Raw genomic sequence first — 11,016 nt, 5'->3', positions numbered from 1 at the left:
AGATTTTTCGTCGAGCCTACATTTTGTTATGTCTACCACACATGGTTTTATTAGCTTTTCAGCTATAGTGTGCGCTTCTCCTGCTTGGGCACTGCGGTAACTAACCAAATACGATGCCTCCGTGGCCTTTTCATTCACAGTCTGAGTCGCATACGTCATAGTTTTTTGGCTTCTTATTAATTGTTCTTTTTTACGTAGAAAAAATTCTTTACTTTTATTTTTGAAGTCGGGATGTACAGTTCCTAAATGTCAGCGCATCTTAGCAGGTACCATCGAACTATTAAGAAGGAGTTTCCTGCACAACATACAAAGAGGTGAGCCGTTAGAATCAACAAATCCGAGATTACTGTATGATTCGTCATACTTTCGTTTTTTTAACCTTCAGTGTGTTATTAGATGTTTTACTACTTGAACTTGAGACCATAAAACCAGAACTTGACGCCTTCATATCACCTTGATCTGACGCATCATCCAAACGAATCACATTTTTTGCAACACCTTTAAGCCAGCACTCCATTCTTCTTTAACACTAATTTGATTTGGTCAATTTTATAACAAATAGTATCTCTTGATGCATGAAATAAAAGATTTTACAACCACTACGAACAACAACAAGACAAGCAAACATAAAATACTGTGCCCAGTGTGAGTAAATTTTGCGGTACGTTGCTTGATTTATAAATTCTCCGCGCCAAACAATCCTCCTTTATATTATACCAGCAACCATCCAATCATCTCGAATTCATCAGAAACTTCGGAGAGCCAGACGATTTTCTCCGAAGTACGCGTCGACGCACGAGCACGAGAAACAGCGCGACAAACCGAGGTCATTCGATTGCTTATAGTCCGGGGGCGAATGGTGGCGTACGAGTAACGCTGTAACACAATGGTATGTGCTATACTGGGGAATCCCACTCCTCCGCTATGGAGGGCTATTCCACGGATTCTGGGGGGGACAATCTACCATTACGGAACACAGAATCCAGGAAACTAAGTAGCACTAACACCGAACTATGTAGCCAAAGTATTGACGAAGATTAACGTAAACTACTACTAAGACTTGAAGACCTTGAATAACGCAGAAGATCAATAAGAGGAACATTTAATTCACCTGATGTTGTAAGGAGAGGTTCAAACGCATCGGCGAGTCGTTTTTTTTACAAGTATAATGGATAAGAGCAAACGTACGGATGTATCGCTTACAGAAACATCTCCAAAACCCGAAAGAGAATGCCACAAGATGGAAGCACAACAAAGGATGCAATAAAATATTACAGAATTATTGCAAAACATAAACGAATTAGTAGAGTTCGGACGAGCAAATAAAAATGTCTACAAACAAGTAAAAGGGCTAGCACAGACTATCAATCAAGCAGCCAGTAAAGTGGAAAGGGAACTCTACAAGAACTTTAATAGTTTCCTAATAAAAAAAAGGGAGAAGGTAGATGAAGGTACACAAACTTCAGTGTGGACTCAGCAAGGTGAAAGAGATCTACTTGACACAGGAAAACTAACATCTTACGATGTATGGAACACGGAACCTCAAAGGGACTGGAAGGACAGTGTTTATCTGAACACGGAAATAAAAGTAGGTAACCCCCTCAAAACAAAAGAGGCAACGGTTAAAGTCATTTTAGTATGTGCAAACGAATTAGAGATGTGTACGAGCATCGAGGCGCTGTTTAAAGAGCGATATCGAGAAATCATCGACACGGAAGCCAATTTTGAGGTGTACAACCGCACAGCAGTGAAGATCACAAGAAATCACAAATCAAAAGATCATTAGAATAAACCAGGGAACTAGTGAGAAGGAACTTTGGGATCGTTTAATAGAACTGCGACAGGAAACTATAGATGATGATAAGTGATAAGATGATAGTGACAATCCATAAAATAGAAGGATTGGAAATTCACAGGCTTAAAAAAATGGTTGAGGCCATTTTTTATGGCCAAAATACATACGTAACCATCTATACAAACAATGAGAAAGACCTGCAGAAAGAAGAAAAAATAAAAGAAAACGACAGAAGGAGATGGCAGAGAGGCACAACTATCATAATCCTCGAGAAGGGCAACAACCCCTTTGAAGAGATTGCAAAAGAACTGAAAGCCAAATTAAGAGGCACAGTAAAAAGATAATTCAGAAAATGCAAGAGGCAAAAAGTGGCAGTGTTCTCTTGGTGACGGATAAAAACGATCAAGCAGTGAAATTCCTTAAGCAAAAAATAGAAGAAACTATGGAAAACATAAAAACGTAATATATGCATAAATTGTGGTAAGGACGGTCACCTCTCTAAAGATTGTCTTCTGCAATAAGGGACACAAATTGGGAACAGGCCAATTAACTGCTTTTAAGAGAGCCATTTCGCAAGCCATGAAGTAGAGAAAATACGACTGTCATAAAGAGAAACCTAATATGTGTTAAAACTGTGATATGAACTTTGACCGACTGTAAAAAGACTGTGATATATTCCTTCTAGTACTAGTTCCTAATTAATTTTACATATTTTACTTATTTATTAAATCCAATTAAATATGTTGAAGATAATAAACGCCGACCGCTCCGCTGGTGCCCACGATATGGCAGCGAAAGTTGCAGCAAAAGAATCTACAGATATTTTAGTAGTGAGTGAGTCAAATATAAAATTAACAAAAAAGTCACTCTGGAGTACAGACAGGGCAAGCTGGGTGGCCTGGTTAAACTCTTAAACACAAACATTAATGTCAAGAGGGTTATGAAAGAAAACGGAGTGCTGGGACTTCAGAAAATCTATGGGTTTTAGGCATCTCCAAATATTCTGCTGCAACAACATAAAACTTACATTGATACACTGCTAGATATGGTAGAGACTACAGGACGAGAGGCAGTAATAGCTGGTGATTTCAATACGAAAGCAGAAGAATGGGGTTCGCCGGAAACTGATAGAAAAGAACAATATATCTTGGAGCCCGGGGCAAGACTTGGACTAGCAGTTCATAATGACGGAACCCCCACATTCGTAAGGAGAAACTTGAGATCTCATATAGACTTAACTCTATCTACGCAAGGAATAGCTAAAAAAATTAGAGAGTGGAGGGTTTTGGATCACGAGCCCTTATCACATCTACATATAGCTGTTAAAATTCTCGTTAAAAATTATATCAAGCATGACATTCAAAAATAAAACCATAATCAACAGAGAAAGGCTACGCGAGAAGAGGAATGAATTAACCGAGAGAAAAACCAGAAAATCACTACAATCTGACAAATATGGTCAGAAAGATTCTCAACGATTCTACAGATAAACATTATGGACCAGACAAAGAACCCATACTGGTGGAGTAAAAAATAGAGACACTAAGAAAGAGCTGCCAAAGAAGTCGCAGGGCAAAACAAAGGTCTCATACAAACAAAATTTGACTTGGCAACAGTCGAACAGCGAAGTGCTGCCCATGAAGAACACATAAACGCAAGAAAAGCGCTCAAGGACGAAATTAGAAAGGAAAAAACAAAAATGTGGAAAGAACTCTGTAATGAACTGGAGAACGACCTGTGAAGACAAGCCTATCACATTGTCAGGAAAAACATAAAATGCGGTACAGAACCAATAAAATTGACAGATGATAGAGTGTCGGAAGTAATAAACGAGTTGATTCCCAGTTATCCAATCTCGAATGCTTCTACGGCGAGATTGGATCACTGTCTGCAAAGGGCGGCTCAGGTACTTACCTTCATACTCACTTTCCTTCCTTCACCCTCGCCTTCTTTCCTCTAAACTTGGGGCGAGACTCTTTTCGTCTTTCTATTTCGACCGCTCTTGGTCAACCCTTGATATTTCCGATCCCGGCGCTATTAGGTTTTCGAGGGCAAAAAAAATTAAAATAAAATAAATTGATAACATGATAATGACTCGGCTATGGACAAGAACTATAAATAAATAATAGCAGGGTAAAACTACAGGAGAAAAGTTTACGGAGCAGCGGCACGGATCCCCAGTTCCGGTCGGTGATGCGGTTGAGCAGGCCGCGTCCGACCGTCAACCAAAAAACTGCTCATTTCCATTGGCAGGGAACCAGGCCTGGGAGCAGTCCTATGCGACTGAGAAAGGAAAGAGAAAGGAATTATTAGAGATGGATTCTTCCCAGCGAGAAACAGTATATCCAGGACACCCCCATTTGCAAAGGGGACCATATCGTCGGAGGTAAAGAAACACCAGACAAGTGAAGAGGAAGACGCAGTATGCAACAACAACAAAAAAAGGAAACGAAACGCTACTCCAGAAGCACAGAATATATTTTGGATCATATCGAGAAACCTTGAAGTACTGAAAACTAGGGTTGACGAACTAATGAAGTTTTTTGACCAGACGCAAAATGTACACAAAAATATTAAAACTTTAGCAAAGCAAATAGGCTTAACAAAACTAAACGGTTGCAGAATATAAAAGTGACAAATACGAAAGACATCAGACAAAAAAGGAACAAAACGTTAAGATCGCAAAATATGAAAAAAGATTAAATAATTATATAATAAATAGTAGCTAAGGAATCTACAGATGCGAAAACACAAACGGGAGAAGAAGACTGTGGGGGCCAGCTAAAACTACCCGTCTTAGCTGCTTTATCCACTTAAAATACTCGGATATAGGGCAAATGATAAACTACGAATTCCTCGTACTCAGAACGTAATTTATTCATACTTGAGTTTCAAATGATAAAGAAAACAAATAAACACTTCTTACACAGTTATCGGGAGTATTTAACAAACATTAAACTTAAAATTTACATGAGTAACCGCATAATTACAGAGGGCCAAAACACGGCGGCCGCGCGACGTTACTTAATTGTTACCGAATGGATGACAATAGACGACTAACTTATTGTCCGGGGAGCGGGGAAATAACAAGGCGTAATTATAAATAGATTGACAGATGAGCGCTGTTGCCACTACACTTAAACTCATTATGAAATTAGGGGAAAATAATACTGTCCCGAACAAAGACATTATTACTACGTTAGTTATTATTACTACGTAAAGTAGATAATTTTAAGAAAATAGCAGGCCTTAAAATTGGCCGACACAGTATACACAGCTATAAAAGTAGGTAGCCCTCTTGCAACAGATACTCAAAGTGGTAATCACGGTGCCAGAAGATCCGAAAATTGAGAAGTCCATACAAGATACCTATAGACACAGATACCCAGATCGACATACTTGAAGTTACTAGTAGAATTGCATCCCAAAGAGACCTAAAGCAAAATAAAAAAATAATAAAAATAAATAATTCTTCCATGCGTAAAGCAATCCAGTCTCAAATCAATCTCTGCTGTCTTTGGCCTTGCGACCTGTAATAAACAAAACAAAAAATTCTTCAAAGAAAGAGATAAATTGAAAAATGAATAGTATTAATTTAGCTTATTCATGTTAGATTTTGGATTAAAAATAAAAAGTAGAACAAGATATATGTTATTCTAAGCTCAAAAATAAGGTCTTCAAAGCAAAAAAAGTTATTAACATTCTTTTTCCTAAAACCGCTTAAAAAAAATTTGAAATGGTAACACGGCATTTGTGAAGTTCTATTTTTTCTTTAGTGTATGAGCTGAAAAAAGACGTATTTGAGTGTTTTTGTGGACCATTGCGATAGTAAAAACTTGCGCTGTTTGTCCCGCACCATGGGAAAAAATGCGATTTAAGCCGATCTTTTCACAAGTTCACTCATATAATTTATAGTTTCCTCATATACTATGTCATAACATCAAATCAGGAGCAACCGTGGCCATAAACGTACAATAATAAAGACTTATTAAGAAATCTTTAATAATTATAAATAATTTAATTTCTAATTGAATCTAAGTGATTTTAGTAGTTATCGATAATTTCTGATACGCGCCGTTATTTTGCATAACTACCAACGGTTTTAGTATTTACGCATAATTCCCAATATGTCTAGCTATTATGCATATTAGCGGTAACATATATATACAAAAGTATACGATACTTCGAGGGAATGAAGAATGAATCCCAAATGAATATCGACCGGTAGCGTCGATATCTGTAACATCTGGATGAAGCATTAGTTTATTTTCTTTTCGTTTGACACTTGATATTGACAGACAACATTGGCAGCTGTCAGTAACAACAGTGTTAAATGTGAGAAGGCGGCAAACCTCTTGAATACTAACCGTTAATTCTATTGTTTTTCTTTTACGTTGTAGGCAATGGTCAGAAAATAAGTGTGAAATTCCAGAAAAGACCCTTTGACAATTCCAGCATATCGTGTACGCACTCATGGAAGACGGCAAGATAGAAAGTGGCGTGCATAGGGCTGGTAGATAAGATTTTAACTCTCTTCCTGAATAAGGAGGCAGCAATGGCGAAGGGGATCCATGCAAGGAGGACCCATGTATTTATATTGGACTACTACTATTTTACACCGCAATTTAAAATAGCGTAAGTTAAAATATTTCTGATTTAATGTTTGACACTTGCTGAATAAATCGGGTAAGGGAGCAGTCACTTACCTGTCTAAGAAATGTATATCCCTGTTTCTCTTAGGTAATTAGAAATTTAATTATATAGTTTATAACATTTTTGAGAGTATAGGTATTTGCTTTTTGTTGCCCTATTCTAAGTCATATTATTTATTATATCAAATAAACAACTTCTACCATTTATTACTTCTATCATTATAAAACTTATGGAACAATATAATAATGAAATTAGTAAAAGGTTTGGAATAGTATTAACAAACAGATACCAAGTATTAACCCTATGACAAAAACTAATTTTTAATTCACTAGAAGATACTGTATATCTGTCTTTGCCAACTCATTTAGTTAAGAGCTTCGCAATTTTAATAATTACCAAAAAACTAGCACATAAAAGATCAAAGGAAGCAGCAGTCAGATGGACTGTATCCTTTAATTTTTTAATATTCTTATATTCTTAAAATGGTGAGATTGCTGTGGTAAGATTACTTAAAAGACTTGTTTTGTAAACAAAGCACTTGCTTACAGTGTCACAGATTTACAGAATACTGTTCTACTATTCTGTAAATCTGTGACAGTGTATGGAAAAGGGCATTTCTTTGACCAGGTCAATCATGTGATACTTATTGTAAACTTGATGCTTTCTTTATCATCCATTATTGGGAGATCACAAGTAAAGATTGGGGGCTCTCTCTGTGGCTTTTGATATTATGTTCGGTTTGGTCGATATTTGCAGTTAATGTGACATTTTTTTATAGAGATAGGACTGTCTTGGATACCACTTGTCTTGAGAGAGATTTATATTCTTTTTTTTGCGGGGTGCATGGAGAATGTATTTACTTTGAATAACCAAGAGTTATCAAATTATACAATTAAAATGCAAAAAGAACATATTAAATCTGAGATTTCTTATCTTAGGATTGTGGATTTTTAAATCACACTTTTCAGTCCAGTCATAATAATCAGATTATATCAGTCACATATAGGGTTGTGTTCGATATCTACTTGTAAGATGTCTAATATTTATCTCTGGTTTGACATATTCTGGAATACTGGTCCCTTGTTTTGTCTCCTTCATTTCTGTTTCATTTCTTTTTGAAAATCATTTATTTAAACAAACTTAGATTATGTTTATAATCTAATAATTAATTTCATAGATTATGTTTAATGAGCTTTGGATAAAAAACAAGTGGTTGTGGCAGTGTCCATTGATCTGAAGAAGGCTTTTGATGTAGCATCAATATTTTGTTGCAAAAGTTGCTTGAGGGATTTGGGGGTGTTTAATAGTCTTCGTATGAGCGTCTTTGAAAGAGTATTTCCTATAATCCTAACTACATTAGGATTTTCTTTTTAGAAAAAAAAATTTCATTAGCTTTTTCTCACAAGATTTATGTTCAGTTTTCCAACAGGTTTTAAGTAACCATTTTAATGAATTGACATTAATTTAATTTTACCGAGTAATAAATAATGTTAAACCTGAAGAAAGAAATCAAATAATTTAATTTTCTCATAAAGGAAAAACTATTCATTGCAGAATTCAAGAAACTTTTACTCTAATAAAATTAAGCTATTATTGGAAATCAATGAAAAATGTTATTATAAAATATATTGATAATTGTAAAATCTGTCGAAAATCTAAATATAATAGCAAACATTTGAAACCATTGGAAGTTATTTATATAGATACACTTATATTAGGAAATAATAATAATATATTTCTTTATTTAGTACTATCAAGTAACATTATATATGAAAACTTGTATAAAATAAAATGATATCACTAAAAAAGGCCTATTTAGTAAAAAAAAAACATCTCCCTGACATTACTACATATAAGTTTACATGCCTAGGTAATCACCTTTCAGTTTCACCTTCTGTTTAAACCTGTTTCATTTGATTTCCTATAGTTTATATTTTATGTGGAAGTTTATTAAATAACTTTATGCACATATAGTAGGGACTCTGTTTAAAGAGTGAAAGCCTCTATATAGGGTAGTTAATATTACATATGCGAGTATTAAACCCATGATCAACAGAAGTAGGAAACTTATCTCTATTCTTAAATAAAAACATCACTGCTTCAAATATAAACAAGTTACACAGTTGAAATTCCCTTAGATCTAAAAATAGCTTTACAAGATTATAACTACTGCATCTTAAATATTATTCTAATTACCTTTTTTTTAATGACAAATATATTTCTTATCTTAGAGTTGGCTGCCCAGAAAATAATGCCATGTCTAGCTGCGGACTCAAAGTTTTCAAAATACTAATCCATTCATTTAGGTATTTTACCACTGTACAGAAACAAAAATAAGCTTTATTTAATTTAACTTGTAAATGTTCAATGTGTTCTGAAAAGTCTAAAAATTCATCTATATGTACACACACTTTAACCTCGTAATTGTTGAGGTTTACTTCTTTTGGGGTCGCTTCCTTGTTTTGTTTTGCTTTAAAAATCAAAACGGTCGTTTCTTGTGTATTCAGTATAAACTTGTTTTTACTAAACCAATCTTTCCTTTGTTGAAACGGTAGATCTTCATTCTAGCATAGCTTAGATATGTTCGGAGACACCACTAATAAATTTGTCATCATCTGCAAATATTCTTAGGGTATTACATACTGTTTGAATATTGTCAATAATGCGGAGGGTTGTTGGGTGCGGTCAGAAATAAAACAGAAACCTGTTTACCTAAATGTCGACGTTTCGACTTATATTAAGTCATCCTCAGGACACTGAAATGGATTCAAGTAATTACAGAGATAAAACAAAGTAATTTCAAGGACATAAAAAACACTATTAAAATAAATGTTCTTTAAGTTACAAAAATTAAAACAACAAAAAACAAAAACCACGACACAGTTAAAATTATATTCAGGTACAATCCGTTAAAAAAATTTTTTATAAAAAAAAAACAGTATAAAATTATTTTTTTTTTTTTTTTTTATATACATTACACCTCTTACCTAAGTCTAGGTTTCTTAAGTTATAATTAAAACACATTTATAATAGGAGCGTAGAATTATGTTTAACATGAGTTAAATTGTAGGTGTTATTGTGGGCAAACTAGATTCAACAATAAGCCAAGAAACAAATGTTTTTATTCTTCCGAGAGTTTATTTATTTAATTTTTATGATTCAATGTTATGTTGATAAGTTAAGGATTAGTAGATAAGGAAGATTTATGTATCTATACGTTCAAAACCAGAAACTTAATTTGTTAATACACTGTGTGATCTAAATTTGGGACATACACTCTTTGACAAAAATAAATTTTATGTTTTACTTTTATCTTTTTGGTAGTAAATTAATTAAATTATAGTAACTTGCATTTAGATCATCAATCATCAACAACCCTCCGCAATATTGAAGATATTGGGTCACAAACACGAAATTGAAAATTGTCAATAATTTCAAAAGGCAAGTCATTTATGAACACCATTAATTAAATAATCTAAATTTGTGATATTTTGCTTGTTATCATTACTTGTTGGACTCTATTGTTGAGATAAGAAGTGAACCATTTTAAGGAATTATTTCTCACCCCATATAACTAATTTCTTTATTAATAAATTTCTATCTAAACAGTCATATGCCTTAGAAAGATCTAAAAATATTCCCAATGAAAGCATTTGCCTCTCCAAATTCCTAAAGACTGCACAAGTGAACTGAGATATTGCAGTTTCTGTAGATTTACTCTCAAGATATCCATATTGATTATCAGACAAAATATTGCACTCTTTTAAAAAACTGAGAAGCTGATTGCAAACAATTAACAGTTGAAAAACTTGGAAGTAGGCTGATCAGTCTACAGTGCGTCCCAGAATAAGCGAATTTATACGTAAAAGTGACAAAAAATTTTAGTATTGAAATTTGACAGTTTTGCATCCAGCCCAGCTTAATTAGAAAATAAAATTTTGCATATTTTAATTTTTTTTAAATCAAGCATGGTAAAGTAGTATATCTGGGGAAGATATAAAAAAAAGTTTATAAGAAAAAGTTGTTTAGAATGTAAAATTATGCCCGAATACCGAATTTCAAACCCATAGGTCTACTTTGATTTTTACGTTTAAATTATTATTTATTTAATTATTTATTCTTACTTTTCAATATTAATATTTAAAATAGTAAAAATTATTTTAAAAATTATTGCCCTTGGACTATTTCCTTTACGATCGGTAGGAATTTTTTTGGGGCTCGTGGAATGCATGTCGCTTATTATATTGGGTTCTTTTTTGCTGCATTTACGAGTTTTTGTGGAACTTCTTAAAATGTAAACATTCTCAATTAAATGTAGCAGCTACTCTAAAACATTGTGACTGTCAAAGTTATGTAACAAAAAACAGAAAAAGACGATGACAACGGTGCTGCTAGAATCCTGGCTTTGGAGTCAATTACTGAGGTCGACGGTGCTGAACATAAGTAAATCTGAATTACAAAGCATTTTTCATGCCAACAATATTAAAGCATTTAAACCAAGGTACTTCCAATGAAAATTCCAAACTTTGTAATCCATGGCAAAAGGCAATATTTTCAAAAAGTCAACG

The 11,016-nt window shown here is 33.9% G+C and overlaps 1 long non-coding RNA gene across 1 annotated transcript; it reads left to right on the top strand.

The window, feature by feature from the left end:
* Positions 1–6,004: 6,004 nt before the first annotated feature.
* LOC126749640 (uncharacterized) lies at positions 6,005–6,654 on the top strand. Its single transcript, XR_007665225.1, has 2 exons — positions 6,005–6,130; positions 6,196–6,654. It is a non-coding gene; the product is annotated as an uncharacterized LOC126749640 (long non-coding RNA).
* The last annotated feature ends 4,362 nt before the right edge of the window (positions 6,655–11,016 follow it).

This window comes from Anthonomus grandis, unplaced genomic scaffold, assembly GCF_022605725.1.
Source record: "Anthonomus grandis grandis unplaced genomic scaffold, icAntGran1.3 ctg00000408.1, whole genome shotgun sequence".
NCBI classification, from domain to species: Eukaryota; Metazoa; Arthropoda; class Insecta; order Coleoptera; family Curculionidae; genus Anthonomus; species Anthonomus grandis.
Note: the sequence above shows the minus strand (reverse complement) of the source record. Positions and strands in the feature narration are given on the sequence as shown.